General features: G+C 40.6%; 1 protein-coding gene across 5 annotated transcripts in view; it reads left to right on the top strand.

Moving 5' to 3' along the window:
- dacha (dachshund a) overlaps window positions 1-21,513 on the top strand; it is a 312,302-nt gene that overhangs the window by 154,941 nt on the left and 135,848 nt on the right. The window lies entirely within an intron of this gene.

Below are 21,513 nucleotides of genomic sequence, written 5' to 3'. Positions count from 1 at the left end.
ATGAGTTTGAACAGTTCCTATGAAGCTTCATCAGCGACTGAGGAAAAACAACAATCCAACATCTCACCTCAAGGAGGCAAAATCCTCTTACATTTTTAAGTAGAACTGGCATATGGGGCAGCAGTGAAATCAGCAGTCTGCTCACAGGCATTCCTGGCCAGAGGAAGAGACCAATATAGGAACGGTGGGAGGGGGTAGAGAAGATAGAACAATGGAGAAATCCAACAAAATGAAAATGAAGATCATACAGGAGAAAAAAACCATACAATACACATATTCATTAGTAGTACAGAAACCAAGGCTTTCAGTCAGTTTATTCGATTTTGAATTTGCTTACCCGGAAAACAAGCAGTTAAATGAACGCTACAATCAAATATCATTTCTTCAAAAAAAAAATTAAATTATTTACAGTAACTTTAATTGTTCCTGTTGTTTTCTATTGGTATTTTTGAATTCTTCAATTTAAATTGTTAGTGTTATTACCTGCTGGGAGGACTTACTAGCTGAGTGGAGCGAGGGAGATGAATTAATATCAAAGCAGAGACAGTGGCTGCGTTTACATTGCGCTCAGACTTGTGCTGGCGGTGCAGGCTTCCAACGTGCAGCTTTTGCACACCCAGATGCAACCTGAAAGTAAATTTGCTGGGCTTTGCTAAGGCCGATAGCACAATATCTAACATCGAGTGTGAGCCCAGAGAGTATCGCACACACTTTCCATCAGAGGTCGCGATAATAAACATGCTCAGGCTCCCTGGCTGATTTTCCCTCCATAGACCAAGGAATGAACCTTGGACTTCCCTGTTCTGCTTGGTTCAGTATCAGAGTGGGCAGCGTGTTGACTCACTGAGCCATGGGGGGAGCTTAGCAGATGTTTTTGCCAAATCAAAAATTATTTTTGGATTGTTTCAAAAGTAGTCACTACGTGGTGAGTACATTTTAAAACATTTCTCCCAACTCAAAACTGGATCTATTTCCCACATATTTATACTTCGTACTGGAATGTCCCACGCTGGAGCCATTTAAAATATCATTTTGAAAAAGCGTGGAACCCAATGCTTTCTTAGAAATTAATTTCTAAAAAACTTCATTACAATTTTAATTGTATGTCCAGTCCTTCAAGAAACTAATTGAAGGCACAATAATATTTTTACATTCAAACGAGTTTGTAATCATTTTCTCAACTGTTTATCCCTCCAACAGTTTAAGTGCTTTCATATAATTTCACATTAAACAGTCTATTAGGTAAATTAAAAAAAATCTGGAAATAGCAAGTAAGCGGGAAATTAATTCAACAGTTTAATCTAGAGCTAATAACAGTTGCAACCTTGAAAAAAGATGGTACAGCAGGGAGGTAATTAACAGCTTATTCCCATTTGATAAAAATAATCCACTTTAATTCCATTGTAATTTCACCTCAACAAAATATGGACCCACAGGCTGGTTGTGCTCTCTGCAATGATTAGCTGCTTATTGCCATCTTATTTACAGCAAGAGTCAGTAACACCTTATTGCTGAATTGCTTTTTAAATATATTTAATTATAGATGTAACGTTACAAAGAATTGGGAAGGGGGCAACATCCAGTCACGGTGTAACAAAAAATTCATGAGCAAATGGCAACTGCACCTCTCGAGTGTCCCATATAGCAGAAACTGTTCACAGGGAATCGCATTTCAATAGTTCCCAATATCCCACATCACATTTGTTTTGCTGTGTATTTATATGCATTGTGTTTGTCTTCTGAGCCTTTATGAGTCATTTGTAAAAAAAACACAGGCAGATGAAAGTGAATGATTTTTTTTGCTCATCAAAGTATAATGCTACAGTCACTTTATTACTGCAGTGGTTTGTATGGCTGATGATACAGTGGGTTTTTCATTATTATTTAAGTTCCCATACAAGGGACGAGGACATAAGCTCTGTTCATTGTTGGAAAAAAATTAAGTGGTTTAAAAGGATCTTTTCTAAATTGCCCCACTTTTTACTGTTGCGTTTCTCACAATGTAAGATTTAAAGGTATGATTACAGCTGGGGGCCATCTACAAACCCATTTCTTTTGTTCCATTTTCACAATAATTCTTGGTTGCTGTCCTCTGAAATACAAGAATGGTGAATCAGAAGGTTTCAAACCTCTGCTTTCCACAGACATGAATAATACAGGAAAGTGATATCTCGATGAGCAATGATTTATCCTTGGGAAACAAGCTGCATCGCTTCCAAAAGGTCAAGATCATTACTGCTCTCAAAGTCCATACAACTTCTCTCGTTAAAATCTCCATTACATAGTTTAACCACTTGAATGCTAAATCTTCATTAATCCCTCAAACTTATTTTTCATTCACCTCAAGTTCTTGACACAGAGATTTAAAAAAAACAGGAATGCTGGAAATAAAAACACAAAATTCTGCAAAACATCTAAAAGCTCGGGCCTTGATGAAGGATTCCATGCAAAATGTTAATGTCTTTCTTTTACAAATACTGACTGACCTGCTCACTGAGCATTTTCATTTTCAAAATGTTCTGTTTACTTGAGTCTTAGAAGCATTTGATTTGATGCTTTTTGGCCCCATACAATGCTCTGTACCAACAGAATTGAACTGCTTCAAATTTGCGCTGCAGTTACAGTACTATTTTTGTATCGATGTATCAGCCTGACTACATTGTTAGCAATCTCATCCCTGGGTCAGAAGGGTGTAGGTTGGAGCCCCACACGAGTGCTTCAGTATGTAGTAGTACCCAATGCAGTACTGATGGAGTGTTACACTGTCAGAAGTGCTGTTTTTCAGATGAAACATTAAACCAAAGTCCTATCTGCCTGTTCCATTGATTCAGATGTATGTTAAAGTTCCTACAGCCAATATTGCCCCCTCAACCAATACTACATAAAAACAGATTCACTGGTTATTCACTTCATGCTGCTTGTGGGACAAGGCTTTATGCAGAACGGTGACCACATTTGCATATATAACAGTTACCACACTTCATAAAGTAAAGCACATAGAGCCATTTCAATGTAAAAGGTCATACATCAGGTAACTTGAGAGTCAGAATGGTGATTTGATTGTATTATAGCAGGAATAGTAAAACCTGCTCTAGCAGCCAGTTTGATATCTTTTCTGCTGCACACAATACGTTTCCAACCTGTAAGAGCTTGGGCGAAGAGCATCTCTGGAGCTGTGTTTGCAAAGGCCATCCAGCATCATATTTCAGTGAGTTTGCTGCGTGTATGGGCATTCATGTGGGCTTGTCATCATATAGGCTTGTCATCATATATGTCAAGGAAAAGAGTGCAACAAATATACCCGAGCAAAGGGTATAATAGTGGTCTATGAAACTGGTGAGTACTCAGACATGTACCTGTCTCAGGCCAGTCCATGCAGTAAAACAGAATCCTTTGTTTCCTTAGAGTTTAGGGCCAATAGCCTGATGACAGGCAGGCAGGAGTCTTACGAGCTGAAGCAGAAGCTGTGCGCAGGCCTCATTAGGCCCTCCGAACAATGCTAAAATGAGGACCATCATAAGAGGACTGGAGAACCTGAGCAGCACTCAAACAGAGTCCAGTCCAAATAGGCATGGCGCAGCCCTCGATTGAAAGCTACTCCAAAAAACCCTGGCACCCCTGGCCCATGCCTCCCCTCCCACACTCGAATATCTCCCAACACTGAATGGGCAGCCGACAATCCATTTATCGGCTGCTGCCAGGCAAAATCGCAGCCTTGGTGCTCCCAGTCCATGGTGAGCGGCGTGCCTGGAGTGCCAGGAAAGTTATTCCAATGTTTTCAGTTGGCTCATTCCTATGTAGGTACACGGAGAGTCGGAACAGCAGCAGGCCCGCCCATAGGCCATATTGTCAGCCCCAGAGCCTGTCAGAATTAAATTTGAAGGAATTTAAAATCCCCTTTGTCATAGGGCATATCATTCTGCATGGGACCAAAGGCAACAAATCAGAATCAGCTGCCTTGAGAAATCACGAATCAGATATTTCACAGAGGACTGAAAGAGTCTCCAGCAATCAAGTGGGTAATTAGTAAACATCTTTTTTTACTTTATGAAGAATAATTATCTTAATAGTTATTCTATAATAACACCTTAAATATATACGAGAGACAAGAGGCACTTCAATGTTCAGCCTTTTTAATCTTTTGAAACTAAAGTCAGTAATAAAAGTAACAAACAACCTTTTGTTTTAGGAGGCCAAATGAGAAGTGTGAAAATATGGAAACAATTACAGTTAGTGCATTTGTATCCGAATAAGAAAGAACCACTAAAGCAAATTTCTAATTAAAAATTTTAGGTAGATATATGCAGGTGCTGAACTAATAAACAGCATTGTAATGGAAAACAGTTTTAATAATCGGGATTTAATTTCCTCTGTGTGCTGTTTTTAGGATGCTAGTTAATGCGTTTTCCTGGAATTCCTGTTTGTGCCATTAACCTGTTTAAAATATACAGGTTAACAATGTTAGCCAAACAAGTTAACCAGTCTGCTAATTATAACGCACAGAGGGAATTAAATCCCTATGACTGCTACACCTATACACGGTTGGAAAACTACACATGAAATACAAGATTCACACAGACACTGTCAAAGAAACTGGGGGAAATTATGATTCGTAGATTTCAAACAGAGAATATTCTCTAACAAATTGATTTCCTCATTTGATTTCCTCAATTCAAAAAGAAACCAATGTCTTACTGAACTCAACTTTTCGCAAATAAAATAATAGCCAACAATTGTGATAAATGTCAGGGGTGTTTTTGTCCAAGAATTAGTGTAACACTGTCTCTAACATTAAAACTTAAGACCATTTGGCTTAGGTGGAAAGCAAGATTTATACTTCTTTGCATGGTAAGTGACTCTCTTTCATCTTCAGTGTTCCAGTTTCTCTGAGTATGACCTTTGCAAAACATCTATTAATTTTACTTTTTGATCTTGGCCCTTTGAAAAGGTTTTGTTTAAAAATTCTCACAGAGACAATCATACTATTGTGCATTATGCAGCTGGAGATTGTGAGTAAATAGGACTCCTTGATATATGTGATGGAACACTGGTGTAATTGTACAACATTTTTTGTCAGTGACAAGAATTAAAAAGAACCTTTCTTTCAGGGATTATTAACTGGAAAAATTGCCTCAGGTCAGTGGAACCATGTTAACTACCAGCTTACTGACTGGTTTTGCCTCTTTGATGAAAAGGCTGTGTAAAGTGATATGTAAGGATAAGAAAAATAAATATAGCTTCAATAAGCCACAGTTATTGTAATTAATCAGGTATAGAGAACCGTAATCTAAAGTCATTACAAGTTGACAGTTGATAAAAGTGTATAACTGATCACTATTAAAGGCAATTTTTTTTTGCAGGCTGATAGTTAAGGATTATTCTATTGATCATTCTGTCTTAGCTGACCACGGTGGGATACAATAGCAGCTTGATGCCAAAGGCGGAGGGCTAATGTGAATTCAACTGTGGTGAGACAAAGGTGGGAACAAGCAACATCAAGTAGAGTAACTTGTTTCCTTTTTATAGTCCTCAAGGTCTGAAAGATTTAAAAATGCGCATTAAGGCAACATTGGTTCATGAAAATGGAGGTGCTAGGACATGGCTGTTGTCCTAGTTCATCAGAGCCTCAATTACTTTTAAATTAAATCAACAAATTAGCAAATCTTGCTTGATATAGAAGTTAGGTAATTTCCGAATTTGGCTGTACAATTCTGAACAAAGGCCAATGTAAAGTGACCTCACATAGAAAACAGAACAGAAAAAAGTCAAGGATGTGAAAAAGCCATTCAGTCCGATGAAACTCATCAATTTTGCACACTGAATCTTCCATTACAGCATTCAACTGCTTTTTGAACCTTCTATATATTTTTGTTTCAGCTACCCTACCTAGAAGATTATCCCAAACATTATCAATCTGAATTCTTCCTAATATGTTCTAAATTTACTATTCACCACTTTAAATTTCTGTACTTTGTCCCTTTTTCCCGGCTTCATTTGAAGTAATATTCTGGGTTTATTTTAACTATACCATTTAGTATTTTATATATTTTGATGAGATCCCACCTTGTGCCATTTTAATTCTTGACTGTAGAGCTGGAGCTTGCCTATTCTTTCCTCATAACTCTTCCCCCGTAAACTTAGGGTCAGTCTTGTTTCACTTTACTGCACACTCTCCAATGCCTATATATCTTGTTAGTGGCTTGGTGACCAGAACTAAATGCAGTACTACAAGTTTGGTCTGGTAATTGCATTACAAAGCCTCAACATAACTTCTGTATACTTGTACTCTACTGTTCTGGCTATATATTCCAATATTCTATTGGCTTTTCATTTGCTTTGGAAAATTGGCTAGACATTACAAGTGACTGGTCCACTAATACTCCCAGGCCACTTTATAATTTCCTTGTGCTAATTACAATCATTGTATGACATATGATGTACGTGTTTTCAACCAGTGTGTACGACTTTACATCTCAGTGTTAAATTTCAATTGCTTTTTATCTGGCCAACTGTACAATCAATTCAAATCCTTCCGTATATCTGTGGCTCTGCCTTTCCCGAGCTACCTATTTTAGATTGTTAGCAAATTCGACAAGCTTACATTTGTTGCTTTACATTAGGTTGTTCTGTAGACTAGAAACAACAGGGGTCCAAATACTGACCCCTATGTACGCCACTGAACAACCCAAGGCTCACAACTCCTTTCACTCATTTCTTATTCAATCCCCTATTTTATCCAGGATTATTAAGGCCTGCAGTTTTATTAGAAGTATTTCCTGTGAAACTTTGTCAAAGCTTTCGGGAGTTCCATTATTTTACCTGTGACGTCTTCAGAGAAGTTAGAGGTTTGCCAGGCAGAATCGTTCCTCTTCTAAATCCATACCGCATTAAGTTATTGCCACAGAGTTACTGCTCCAGCCTACCCCTTGGATTCATTGACATTATTTTACTTGTAATTAATGTTAGGCTGATTGGCCTATAGTTACCTCTGTCATATTTGTTCCTCCTTTTACATAAAGACACCGGAAGGGATTTTAACCCTACCCACCCAGCAGAAACTGGGCAGGTTGGCAGTTAAAATTCCCTGGATTACTTACCCAGTGGAAAGATGCCTGGATCCAATTTCCAATTTTAAGTGATGGTTCTGGACAGGCGGTTATGTTGCTTTCCCAAAGCCAGCAGGGTCCGAATTCACATATGCTACTCAGGATCTGATGACATCATGGACCCCCAACAACAATTTTAACTTCACCCTGAGCAGGGACTGAGAGCATGCTAATGAGGCCCGACGGTTAAAATCACCGTGCCACGGGCAGGTGGGAAATGAACTGAAACCAGCGGTCTCCTGCCGGAACCCCACTGGCAGTTAAAATCCCTCTCGCTCTGTTTGTTTCCTTCCAGTCCTGTGGAACCAAACCATTGCACAATGATTTCTTTGTGATAAAATCAATGTTCCACAAATTTCCTCTCTAGTCTTCTTGATCCTAGGAAATAAGCTATCTGACCCAAAGGATTTGTTAGTCTTAACAAATGAGCTATGGATGGGATAATGTGATGGCTATGGCCCTGGACCAGTAACCCATGAGTTCAAATCCAATCATGGTAAGTTGTCAAATTGAACTCAATAAATCTAGTAACTTGTGGGTTGGCACCAGAAAAAATGACTGAAAAAACCCAACTGGTTGATGCATGTCCTTCAGGGTAGGGAACCTGGTCTAATGTACATGTGACTTCAGTCCCACACTATGTGATTGACTCATAATGCTCTTAGAGTAGTTAAGGATGGGCAATAAATGCTATCTTTCAAGTATTGTCCACATCCCAAGAACAAATTTAAAAAAATGTTTATTTAGCTTATCAAGTACATCTGCCACAATGATTTCAAAATCCTCTAGGATATTGGTGTACTACGAAAACATGGAGAGAGCAAGTTAGTATTCTTAGTGAATACTTCTAGAAAATATTTATTTAAATAGTATTTTAACTTCTTCAAATTTATCTTTTAAGAGTACTAACGGTCTAGTTTTACCTAGTTATGGTAAGTGAGTATCGTCTATATCGTATAAGAACATGCAGATCACAGACGAAGAAAACAATGAGATGGCTAATAGATTATGCTGGGAGAGCATGAGGATGTATGTTTTAAAGACAGCAAGATGAATTGGGTATTGAAACTCTGTTTTGTGCTTACTTAATGGACTAGTTATACTGCAGCTTTAGTGCCATAGTGATATGGTTTTCACATCACATTGATGTAAAAGCCACAGTATAACTGAGGAATGAATTAGCTGATCTGATGGAGCATTGCATTTTAAAAAATTCGTTCCTGGGATGTGGGCATCGCTGGCGAGACCAGCATTTATTGCCCATCCCTAATTGCCCTTGAGAAGGTGGTGATGAGCCGCCTTCTTGAACCGCTGCAATCCGTGTGGTGAAGGTTCTCCCACAGTGCTGTTAGGAAGGGAGTTCCAGGATTTTGACCCAGCGACGATGAAGGAACGGCGATTTTGGCAGGAGACCACCCCAAGTAGATCGTCTTGCAATGTTCTAGCCTCATGTTGACTGCTGTATAATTGCAATCCAGCAAAGTGAACTTTCAAAAGTTCTCAGGCTGTCCAACAATTTTTTAAACTTGACTAAGTTTTCAGCATTAGCGAAGCACTGACTGTCTCACTCTACGCCAACGTTAAAAATGTACCTGGCATTTTGAGGCTGGTGAACAAAGCTCTGCTCATCTATGAAAACATTGCATGTGCAGACCTTTGCTTGTTTAACCAATGTGTTTTGAAGCTGTTAGTATAATTCATTGTAATGAGATACCAGTTTCATGGGATACCAGTGAGCCTGGATGGTGGGTTAAAAACTTTTCTCTTCTGGACCATTTTTGAGGCTTAAGGATTTTTTTATTATATATATAAAAATTTGGAAAGTGCATAAAAAGTGAACTTTTGAACGTTTTGTGAGGTAATTTTTGTTTCTTTATGGAAATCTATATTTATTAAAGACTGTATAACCTGGCAAGCTCCCTAACAGTTGCTCTAAATTTTCAGCTTCTGTGCTCCTGGCAAAGATCAGGATGCATATCAGGAAATTACTTACTCCCAGCTATGAACTTCCGTCCATTAATTTTAAGAAGCAAAAAGTTATGTTTAAATGCTTTAAGGCAGGAACATAAAGACAAGAACTGGCTAATGATGGGGAAAGTGATGGTTACTGGAGAATGCAATAAGGGGCTATGGATGGATCACGGGAGGAGGCTATTAGGAAGGAATACGGTGGGGGTGCGGGGGGGGTGGAGGTCTGTTGTCTGATGGGGCTAACGGTAATTTGGGTTTCATTCCCGTGGGCCCAACCATTTGTACAATGCTGTTAGAACCTGCTCCCTCAATAGTTAAATCTTAACAACCATCAGTACTACCAGATTTTGGCCCCACCAATGCTCCAAAATCCCATCAGTTCTTTTGAACCCTGGGGAACTCCCCCTCCCCAGACTTCCCCCAAATCCCAGATTCCAGGACCCTCTCTCAGAACTTACAAAGCCCTAGACTGCATTCCTTTCATGATCCCAGAACCACTCCAAAAACCATGAGCCCTCCTATTGCCTCCTAGATCTTAGGATCCCTCTCCCATTAATCCTAGATGGCAGCACCTGCCTGTGTGTTCCTAATGCCTCTCTCTCCAGTGTTCCTGGGAACCTCTTCACCGTGTTCCTAGATCCTGGGATCCCCTTCAAATTATTGCTAGACCCTGAGACTCCCATCCCAGGACTTGCAGACTCCTGGCCCCCCTTCACAATTCCACCCCCAGTGTTAATAAGTTAGTGTCCTTGGCAATACTACGTGGGAGTAACATCCTTGTTTTTTGCAAAATCTCTGACTTGCCATGAAAAATATCACTGGAGACATCAAAATGAAGTAACCTATAACATAATATATTATATTTCACAAATATGATAGAAATAGTCTGAAACAAATGTTACTATAACTATTAATGATGACTATTAAACAGAAATGAAAGAGGAGGAGTGGTGTCTGTCTGTTTGCCATAGTTGGAGCTTTCTCGACATTTTTGCCTTGTGTTCACAGCACAAAAGGTGGCTTCCATAAGCAGACTGAGTCTCCTATGACCTGAGGCCTGCACCCTTATACGTGTCCTGAGGTGAGAGTGACTGCCCTTGACATCAAGGCAGCATTTGACCGAGTGTGGCACCAAGGAGCCCTAGTAAAATTGAAGTCAATGGGAATCAGGGGGAAAACTCTCCAGTGGCTGGAGTCATACCTAGCACAAAGGAAGATGGTAGTGGTTGTTGGAGGCCAATCATCTCAGCCCCAGGGCATTGCTGCAGGAGTTCCTCAGGGCAGTGTCCTAGGCCCAACCATCTTCAGCTGCTTCATCAATGACCTTCCCTCCATCATAAGGTCAGAAATGGGGATGTTCGCTGATGACTGCACAGTGTTCAGTTCCATTCGCAACCCCTCAGATAATGAAGCAGTCCGAGCCTGCATGCAGCAAGACCTGGACAACATCCAGGCTTGGGCTGATAAGTGGCAAGTAACATTCGCGCCAGATAAGTGCCAGGCAATGACCATCTCCAACAAGAGAGAGTCTAACCACCTCCCCTTGACATTCAACGGCATTACCATCGCCGAATCCCCCACCATCAACATCCTGGGGGTCACCATTGACCAGAAACTTAACTGGACCAGCCATATAAATACTGTGGCTACGAGAGCAGGTCAGAGGCTGGGTATTCTGCGGCGAGTGACTCACCTCCTGACTCCCCAAAGCCTTTCCACCATCTACAAGGCACAAGTCAGGAGTGTGATGGAATACTCTCCACTTGCCTGGATGAGTGCAGCTCCAACAACACTCAAGAAGCTCGACACCATCCAAGATAAAGCAGCCCGCTTGATTGGCACCCCATCCACCACCCTAAACATTCACTCCCTTCACCACCGGCGCACTGTGGCTGCAGTGTGCACCATCCACAGGATGCACTGCAGCAACTCGCCAAGGCTTCTTCGACAGCACCTCCCAAACCCGCGACCTCTACCACCTAGAAGGACAAGGGCAGCAGGCGCATGGGAACAACACCACCTGCACGTTCCCCTCCAAGTCACACACCATCCCGACTTGGAAATATATCGCCGTTCCTTCATTGTCGCTGGGTCAAAATCCTGGAACTCCCTTCCTAACAGCACTGTGGGAGAACCGTCACCACACGGACTGCAGCAGTTCAAGAAGGCGGCTCACCACCACCTTCTCGAGGGCAATTAGGAATGGGCAATAAATGCCGGCCTTGCCAGCGACGCCCACATCCCGTGAACGAATAAAAAAAAATAAAATGCATGAACTAGCTGCTCAACCCTGCCAATTAACCCTTAGTTTCAGTATATAGTTCATTGGCAATCACATGGAATGCCCACCATTTTGTCCTGAAAGCATGTCAAACTAATGCCTTCGGACTAAAACTGCGAGTAAGATTTATTTGCAAATTAATTAAAAAACAGAAGTAAAAAAATGCAGCAAGATACTGAATCAGCACAATATTTAAAAACCAAAATTGGAATCAGTCCACAAAGATGAGATATCATTTTTAGAATGTATTTTTTTTAAAAACAGAGTCTAACATACCATCGGACTTTAGGATGAAGCAGGCAAATTTGTCTAGACAAACCTTCCAAACACAACGGGGGAGAAAGTGAACATGCAGCCAAAACAGGCGGCAAGTCGGTGAAGCGATTGCTTCATGTGCCAGTCCGTACCGGCCTGAGTGAAATTTGTCATCGGGCGTCATTTGAATGAAACTGGAGAACTGTGGGCGCCAGTTGGGCATCCTGATACAGCTTATTGGTTGGGGCCTGGTGGATTCCGGCCGCGCAGGTGGCGAGCAGGCCTGCAGGTCGGTCCCAGAGAGCATCGAGCCCGGGCTGGCAGCAGCCCATGTGTTTTTATGGACCAGGAGGAGCAAACCTGCTCCTCCCAGCTCCACAGAAGTATGACTATCAAAACGTTTTGTGGCCATTCCTTGAGCAGCCTCCAGCGGTCCCTTCAAGGATCACAGGATAGGTCGCTCAAGACCTGCCCATTTGTACCCGAATTTTGCATCAGGGTCCTACAAGCAGGGTTAGATCTCGAATTTGCATATGCAAGGTGCTTGACGTCTGTTTCGGGTGGGCTCCCCGGACACTGAAAAGGATCCAACTTCCAATATGGCGACCACCTAACTTGCAAGGAAGGTCGGGCGCGGCAGGTCACCACGTGCAATTTGCGGGCCCATTTTATTCCCGAGAAACAGGTGAAGGAAATTCTCCCCTGATGTTCTATGTAGACAATGCAAATCGCATTTTATTCACAGAGTTTGGATTTCCTGCCAGAACCAAGGACAATGGGAGAACTTTCCAGTATTAATCCTCTGAAGTCAGAACTGCCAATCCATGCTTAAAGATACAATAACAGGAATTATTGCACAGAAGGTTAATAAGTAGGTGTTCACACATTGTTTGAATTCCAAGTGCTTGCTAATGCCATGACCATCTACAATTCAATTTGCACTTAGAGGAAAGCTCCATTCGCCTGACTAATTTAGCCTTAGCTTTTCCTGTATTACAACAGTGGCTACTGTATTTCGTTGGCTGTGAAGCGCTTTGGGATGTCCTGAGGTTGTGAAAGGCACTATATGAATGGAAGTTCTTTCTCTAATTTCCAGGACAATCTTGACCTTCATTCTGAAATTTCGTAAGGAAAGTCCACTTCCATTTTTAATACGAGATATTTCAAAACTGTGTAAAATAAAATACAGAAATCTCCCTATTTGTCACACCAGCCAAAAAGTAAAATGAAAAATCTTTGTACAATGTCATAAAATCACTGCATCCACTGAACAATATCTTGTGCAGAATATCTTTCCAAGTAGCACCCAATATCTCACCTTGCAGAGATCACTTGCTTTTATATATTGGCAAAAATATATGTTGGGAGAAAAGAATTTTAGTTTAGAAAACTGGAATATTAAAAACATCTGCTGTGGAGTTTACATATTTGATAGTTTTGAAGAACAATTCCTGTACTGCTCTATAAAAGGATACAAAATTTTACATTTCTACACTAATGATGCTGAGTTCAACAGCATTACAGTAGACTTGTGCACTCTTACACAAGTTAGGTGCTGTTAAGTACATTTTTAATTTCTTTCGGAAATATGTTGACTCGTCTTTGCTCTTTGTCGTTCTAATAATTAGCAACCCTGAATAAATCGATTTCCAGTCGACATTTTTGCAGAAAAGCTTCCTCACTGATGTGCAAGGGCTGTGATAACATTTCAAATTTATTTAGGTTAATAAGCCATTTTAAGATGCCCGAACTCCGTTGCGTTTGAACTCTCGGAGTCATGATTATGAATTCAAATTCTAACAGGACTTCATCTGATTTGGTTGTTAAAAAAGCAGAGCTGTAAGTAATGTTCCTGTCAGCTTTTATACCAGTTTTGCAGGTCAGCTACAAATCAGATGGTGAGTAATGGGCCAAGTATTAGTATGTGATTTGTTTTTTTTAAGTCATAATATTCATGTTTCTGATTGTAGCTTTAGTCATGCTGATGAAATCTATGTGATAAATGAATAACTGGGCACATTTAAATTTATCAGATTCCCAGAACAATTTTAATACGTTTGCCAGTCATTCCTGATAAATTAACTTAAAGATACAATCGTTTGAATTAATATTGGCCAAATGATTGTTCTGAGTATTAGAACTCGTAGCTTAGCAACACTTTCTAGTATTTGAAAGTCACAGCATTTGTTTTCTTGCTGATTAAGGCAAAACTGAATGCTTTCTGCTGGAAAAGAAATCCATGAAACATTTGAAAGTGTTAAGTGTCTAAGGTTATGTTGTACATTGAAATATTTATTGGCAAGTTATATTGTCATGAGCTTATATTTATGGTGGATTAAAGCTTGAAGTTAGCAAAAGATAACATATTGACGTTGTTAAAATGCATACTGTAAATCACTTACGTGGTTAACCGTCAGTGCCTCAAGCCAAAGGAGAAAATTCCATTTTTAAACCCTTTGAGGATGTCACAATAGCAAAATTTCTGCACTAACATCAGGTTTTCCATTTACTCAGATGCTTACAAATAGGGATGTGCTCTTGGCCATTCTCATTGTGTTGTATAACCTGGTAACATATAATTTCAAAAAGTTGTACAGCAGCTATAAAACTTTGAATCGGAGCTTAACAAAATGCTGACAATACAAACTCTCTCATTTTGTGTAATTCTTTGTCAGAACTATATAAGCCAATGATCAATTTTAGCTGAACTATGTAAACTCCCAATTTAATCAGCAGAGCCTCTTCTCCAATGCCTACTTTCACATGTCTGAGACTGAGTGTAACTGGAATCCATCCAGTGTTAGTGCAATGTGCTACTCACTGTAATGTGACTTATAAAATTTGCTAAAGTGTTGTCACTGTGTCTTTTCATTTCTGCAGGTGAGCAGCACTGTAATAAATCAGATATGCATAAAAAACAACCTCAGCCTGAACAGGAGAAATCACCAGCTATTTACAAGTGACTAGCATTAGCTCAAATCTGCGATAGTTTAATAAGTTTGAAATGCAATAACTCATAACACCACCGTAAAGCTCACAGCACAACTAGGAGGCCAAGAACAGATGACATTGCTAAAGGTCTGGCATCGTTGGAAAATAATTATTGCCAGAAGAGAAGGAAAACTGTGGAGGGGAAGAAAGCATACTGGAAGTACACATTTTCTAATTGACTACACTGATTTTAGTCAACTAAAAATGGTTTCACCAGTAGCAGCTAAACAAAACTGTTGTACTCACAGATAGCCTACATATGTCAGAGGCAATAAAATGTTCCCTTTGGGGTGAAGGAGAGGAAAAGAAGGTGCTGTATATATTTATCTCTTTGAGTACTGAATGATTGTGCACATTATGGGGGTAATAACGGACAATATCGATTCAGCCTCCCGTTATACATCAATGGAAATGAAAACCAGGAGAGATGTATAATGGGTGGCTGAATTGATATTGTCCATTTTACACCATCACTCAAAGTCAAAATGACCCCCCATGTCTATAGATATTTGTATTTTGTAAATTAGTATCTTGAAGGTATGGCTGGTGAAACACAATAGCATACTGCCCCTTCATCACTGGGGACACATTCAAATCCCTTCCAGACAGGTGGTATGAAGTAGCTGGCTGTGAGGATCCCATGTGAAGGGGGTTCAGTGATCTCAAATGTCTTCCTGGTAAGTGCGAGTCTACAGCAAAAAATGGGTTTAAAAATTGAACTAAATTAGCTTGAACTAATAATCTTATTCAGAGGCTGCAATGAGGATTGGCGGAGGAAGAGGAAAAATTCACATTGGGGCAGTGCAGGTTTACTGTCCCGAGGTAGGTGAAAGAACATAGTTGCAGCCAGAGTAGAGGGAGCAGGTATCAGGCTATATAATATCTGACCGGGGAATTCTGGATGCTTACAGAATTATGACTTTCTTGTAATATTACTTCTCTAACATCATATGTTTATTTTTTTTATTACGCACAATTGTTTCACTTCTGCAGAACGCTAAACTTGGCACAATGCCTGGTTTGGGGAAAGAAAGATTTTAAAAATGGATGCTAGGGAGATGAATTACGAAGGCGTCTATAATCTCTTGGGGTCACATGCACCTTTGTATTGCATTCCCAACCATCTGTTATTCTATATTTTGTACCGCGACAATAATACATGTAAAAGCCTTGTGTTATTACACAAGCCAGAGAGACCAAACATCCCATGCGTTGTAGTGGTGTCCAAGTGTGTTATCACTCCCCAAGGGCGTAATCCTTTGAGTGATGATAGATCTATTCAGCCTTCAAAATACACGATTGATTTGTTTAATATCAGATTTTACACATGTAAATTTTCCAAATCTTTCTTGTAATAAATGCTTCAATGTAGTTTGGTGCAGAACCAAACAACATGAATTTATTCTTAGAATATTAATAGATGGAAAAATTGCAATTTATGACTTGGGGACTGAAATACCACAGTCCTCAAAGGATTCAAGACTCTCATGACTTCACAGTTGGTTAAGTAAACTGACAGATAAAACAAATGGCTGTCTCTGATCTACAGGAGCTTGACACGTGCAAAATCCTGAGCTGAAAAGGGTAAATCAGACAGCAGGTGTTTGATGCACTATTTTCAACCAATAATGTAGGGCTAAGAAATATTCATCATACATGAAAATAATAAACTGTGGCCTTAAAACATGTGACTTCATTTCAGATGTGATTCCAACAGTTACTTTCCACTACATTTTGCTCTTCACTTTTTTGTTTGCCTGCTATTGGCCCCACCTTCCATGATTCTCCTGCCTCAATTCAGCTTTCTCCAGCTGAGAGAGCTGCTTGGTCCATATTGCAGATGTCTACATGAGGGCTACTAATAAGGTTGAATGATTGTCCAAAAGATGGTTTGGTTACATATGGTGTTTATTTCACTTTACCCTCCCTGGACTGGAGTGCAACACTCAACAACAGGGCCTGAAAGGCTTCAACAAAAAATGACAAGTGCATGCTAATAGCATTCAGCCTTCGGCCTCTTACTGCTAAGTTACTGGGTCGCCTTATTTCAGCTGCAAAATTAACCATATTAAAGTTTAATGTTCATCTGAAAGTAACAAGGCTGCAATTCAGTTTTTGAGGAAGCCATTTATGAAGAAGGTATTTAATTCCAGAGGGGACCTGTGTGGATGCATGCCGTAAGGCAGTGGAGTTAAAATCTCCCAGGCCTCAAGCTGCCAAGATTGGAATGGTTTGCTTCCCCCCCTCAGCCCCAACCAGCATGACTGCCGCCCTGAATCAAAATCAGGGTTTTACTGTGCATCATAACAAATACTGTGCCCTTCCATTAAAGTGTCCACTTTGTAATGTCATTCTCACTTGCTGCCACAGTAACCGAAATGGCTGTCCTCCCCTGATACTTGCTTTGCTGTACCACCACTCTTATTGCACAGTATTCACAAGTCAGAGAAACATCCTGTTCTTGAGGTACATATTTGTCCCTCACACCAATGGAACACACCATATGCTAGGTCATGATGATAATCGGATGTAATGAATTACACTAGTGGAGTGCATGAGTTCGATGCAAGCAGACTGAGGCAAAAGTGCATCTAACTCAGTGGGCATGAGGAGAACGGTTACATGACATGTCTTATAGGGCCAGAACTTACTGTAAAAAATAACAGTGCGGTTAACTGCGCTCACCGTTATTTATGTGCAAATTGCACAGCAACTTCAGGCAAGGGCAAATGCGAGGTTAAACGCAAAAATCCAGAAGTTGCTGTCCGAGATACGCCACTCTGCCGTTCGCTTCCCAAAAACAGCATCTTGCTGTCTGACTTATTATTCAAACGCATTGAATGGCATGAAGTGCCGAGTGGATAATCCATCTCAGCCTCCTCCCGATATCCCCACCATCACGGAAGCCAGTCTTCGGCCAATTCGATTCACTCCACGTGATATCAAGAAACGGCTGAGTGCACTGGATACAGCAAAGGCTATGGGCCCCGACAACATTCCAGCTGTAGTGCTGAAGACTTGTGCTCTAGAACTAGCTGCGCCTCTAGCCAAGCTGTTCCAGTACAGCTACAACACTGGCATCCACCCGACAATGTGGAAAATTGCCCAGGTATGTCCTGTCCACAAAAAGCAGGACAAATCCAATCCGGCCAATTACCGCCCCATCAGTCTACTCTCAATCATCAGCAAAGTGATGGAAGGTGTCGTCGACAGTGCTATCAAGCGGCACTTACTCACCAATAACCTGCTCACCGATGCTCAGTTTGGGTTCCGCCAGGACCACTCGGCTCCAGACCTCATTACAGCCTTGGTCCAAACATGGACAAAAGAGCTGAATTCCAGAGGTGAGGTGAGAGTGACTGCCCTTGACATCAAGGCAGCATTTGACCGAGTGTGGCACCAAGGAGCCCTAGTAAAATTGAAGTCAATGGGAATCAGGGGGAAAACTCTCCAGTGGCTGGAGTCATACCTGGCACAAAGGAAGATGGTAGTGGTTGTTGGAGGCCAATCATCTCAGCCCCAGGGCATTGCTGCAGGAGTTCCTCAGGGCAGTGTCCTAGGCCCAACCATCTTCAGCTGCTTTATCAATGACCTTCCCTCCATCATAAGGTCAGAAATGGGGATGTTCGCTGATGACTGCACAGTGTTCAGTTCCATTCGCAACCCCTCAGATAATGAAGCAGTCCGAGCCTGCATGCAGCAAGACCTGGACAACATCCAGGCTTGGGCTGATAAGTGGCAAGTAACATTCGCGCCAGATAAGTGCCAGGCAATGACCATCTCCAACAAGAGAGAGTCCAACCACCTCCCCTTGACATTCAACGGCATTACCATCGCTGAATCCCCCACCATCAACATCCTGGGGGTCACCATTGACCAGAAACTTAACTGGACCAGCCATATAAATACCGTGGCTACGAGAGCAGGTCAGAGGCTGGGTATTCTGCGGCGAGTGACTCACCTCCTGACTCCCCAAAGCCTTTCCACCATCTACAAGACACAAGTCAGGAGTGTGATGGAATACTCTCCACTTGCCTGGATGAGTGCAGCTCCAACAACACTCAAGAAGCTCGACACCATCCAAGATAAAGCAGCCTGCTTGATTGGCACCCCATCCACCACCCTAAACATTCACTCCCTTCACCACCGGCGCACTGTGGCTGCAGTGTGCACCATCCACAGGATGCACTGCAGCAACTCGCCAAGGCTTCTTCGACAGCACCTCCCAAACCCGCGACCTCTACCACCTAGAAGGACAAGGGCAGCAGTCGCATGGGAACAACACCACCTGCACGTTCCCCTCCAAGTCACACACCATCCCGACTTGGAAATATATCGCCGTTCCTTCATTGTCGCTGGGTCAAAATCCTGGAACTCCCTTCCTAACAGCACAGTGGGAGAACCGTCACCACACGGACTGCAGCGGTTCAAGAAGGTGGCTCACCACCACCTTCTCAAGGGCAATTAGGGATGGGCAATAAATGCCGGCCTTGCCAGCGACGCCCACATCCCGTGAACGAATAAAAAAAAAAGTTCCTGTATTTGGGCGGTAAATACGAATTAAACTCACCACAGAAAGTTAAGGCTTGTCCATTTCAGTCTAAATACCCTTTTTAATTGCGTGATAAGTCTTAATTACTGCCAAACAACCTCTCTGGCACTGAAAATTAACTATTACAAATGTGGAGTCTCATACTTTCAGCTTTTAATTGCTGGAGATTTAAAAATAGAATTAAATTAAATTTTTAAAAACTTTTTCTTTGTCTTTTTTTTTCTCTTAATACAGTCTTTCTTTCCTTCTCTTTATTTCGTGTTCTTTACCTGATTTGACATTGAATTCACTATTCTAACTTACAATTCCTTGTTCAGACTCTGCGCTGCTCATTAACAATTCTTCAATCTGATTGGTTAAGGAGATATACAGTTGCTTGCCCTGTTCACGCAGGTCCCAGATGCCCGGTAGAGGGCGCGTGCCGCTTCTATCTCCCCACTTACAGCAACTTGCTGTGCAAAAGCTCATGGAAATTAAACGGACAAGGACAAGTCTAACTAACAGCGGGCGCTGTTCGTTAGCCGGCTACAGTAAATTCTGGCCCATTATAGTATCAGATGCAGCAGAACTATACTCGGCATTATAATGGAGAAATCACGGTCAATGTTTGCCAAATCTCACCTACAGATAACAGCGTATTTTAGAAGTCTAATCACTTTTGTGTACAATGTGCTTTGTATCAGTTGTCTTTTGTTTTTGCTTACATTGAATTATTGAATGAATGATTAAATGGACTGTGGTGGAAACCAATTAAAATGGCCTTTTTATCAGTTTATAGACGTTCTAATCCAAGGGCAACATTTTTTGGCAAGGGGATGCACATTTATCAGGATTTAACTGTGCAATATTAAGTAATTGGATATAAATATCATTATGAAGTAATATATAGAGCTAGTGTTATGAGGTAACATATAATTATAAAGGTTGAGCCTGATAGACAATCTGTTGGTTGGGGTATCATTACACTTATAACTTTTGTAAAAAAATGTTTAAAATCCAAACAAATTCAGTTAATAATTAGGACTTTTAAAGCATTATCTTTGTTATACACTCCCAAATAACTGGCCAAGTTAATATTAGTTTTCAGAAACTACCTGTAGGAAATGAAATAATAGGAAAACTGTAGCAATTAGTTTTCATTTTCATGGTGGATGAGCAATTAGTTTGACAAACTATCATGCAAAAAACTAAGAGTACATTTGGCCAATCATCAAATGGAAAATCTTTCATTCATAGTTAACCCCAAACTTTTTGCTAAATAAAGATAAAACTATAAACACTGGAAATTTGAAATAAAATTTTAAAAAGGCTGGCAGTGCACAGTGGGTCCATCAACATCGAAAAAGAGGAAAAAAAGGTTAATGTTTCCACTCCTGATGAAGAACCTACACATGAAATATTAACCTGTCTTTCTCTTTAAAGATGATAATGGACTTGATTCCAGCATTTCCTATAGTTTTTTGTCATTTAAAAGACGCTTAAAATAAAATAAAATGCAATGCATTTTTATGTGATAATTTAAAATTGTACTTTTGGAAGAACTATGCTGGTGATTATTCCCTTCTTTTTGATTCCATGTGTAATTTTTAAATCCAAGAGCAGAACAGAATGTGGTATCTGCCTGTTCTCCAAAGTTGTGTGACAATTCTTATGTTGTGAACTGGTGGATTTATGAAAGTATATTTGTCAACAGAGATAACCAGATAACCATTAGTCACACACTACTGTGATTCCTTCTAATTGCATCATGGTGATCATTGATATTATGAAGCAGTTTAACTGTACTCAATTCAAGTATTTCCAGATGTATTGGTATATGTGCCTACAGGTTTATCTCTAATCGGCACACTGGGGAAGAAAAAGATACTGACTTTACTCCACTTATTAAGCCAGACCTTTATGACTAAAGTAGCCTTTTATTCCTCAGCAGTCACATCTTCTTCAATTGTGTATAAACATTTTATCTCACCATTCTTTATTTTGAAAAATCTATAAATTCTCCTTAATTCTCCCCTCCCTCCACAACTATGGGATGGTCCAACCAATGGTCATGGACACCATCAATACTATTCTTTAGTCAAGACACCAGGGTGAAAAGACCCACTCTTCCCACCTCATTAATTTTACTCCCCCGCCCCCCTGATGATTAGAAGAAGAATGAATGTAAATGTCAGTGAAGACATGTATTTTAACTTGGGCATTCAAGTTGGGAGTTCAATGCTTTAGGATAAACCGTTTTATACATTACACAAAGTCCAAGCACATGGGAGTTAGATTGCCAGTCTGACTCATGAATTATACCACCGTTTTTGCATTGATGTGCACATAAAGTGCTACACATCAATTTAACACTGGTA

Source organism: Heptranchias perlo, chromosome 15 (assembly GCF_035084215.1).
Source record: "Heptranchias perlo isolate sHepPer1 chromosome 15, sHepPer1.hap1, whole genome shotgun sequence".
Lineage (NCBI taxonomy): Eukaryota > Metazoa > Chordata > Chondrichthyes > Hexanchiformes > Hexanchidae > Heptranchias > Heptranchias perlo.
The sequence above is the reverse complement of the archived record's forward strand: the minus strand, read 5'-3'. Positions and strand labels throughout refer to the sequence as shown.